The sequence below is a fragment of the Cynara cardunculus genome (genome assembly GCF_001531365.2).
Source record: "Cynara cardunculus var. scolymus isolate 2C chromosome LG 13, CcrdV1, whole genome shotgun sequence".
In the NCBI taxonomy this organism is placed as follows: Eukaryota; Viridiplantae; Streptophyta; class Magnoliopsida; order Asterales; family Asteraceae; genus Cynara; species Cynara cardunculus.
The window spans coordinates 31,946,197-31,946,783 of NC_037540.1; positions in this window are offsets into that span (position 1 = coordinate 31,946,197).

Genomic DNA, 587 nt, shown 5'->3' on the forward strand with positions numbered 1-587 from the left:
CATTTATAAGAAAAATCTAGAAGTATAAGAGTCAATATTCATCAAAAGCATGTGTTAACGAGATATGGAATTTCAAGGAAACAACAAAGACAATCAAATGAATTTATAACACAAACACTTCAATAATCAAAATCATGCGATGTACAATTAATACATTAACCAACAATTTAAGTCTAAAACAACAGACAAATATTAGGCTTGACTGACCAATCCGTATCTGTCCACTCTCGGATGGTGTACAAACCCTCTACTCATCTTTCTGCAATAACCATCCTCCATCCTCGGACAGATGAGTAAGGACAGCCCCTCCGGGCTGTCTCACCCGGATCCAAAGGTGTCCGACAACCGACGCCCAACACATGAACAATATTAGGACCAAAATTGATTCTAATTATTCTAAAAGTTTAATCAAGCAATCGGGGTCAAGGATGGAAGATTTGAAGATGTTGTTGTGCTAAAATGACTAAGTCTGAAAAACGACCAGAGCCCCTCTGGACGACCAGAGCCTCTGGTTGTATAGACCAGAACCTCTGGACTCTAAGTCCTTCAGGACCAGAGCCCCTCTGGTTGTATAGACCAGAGCCTCT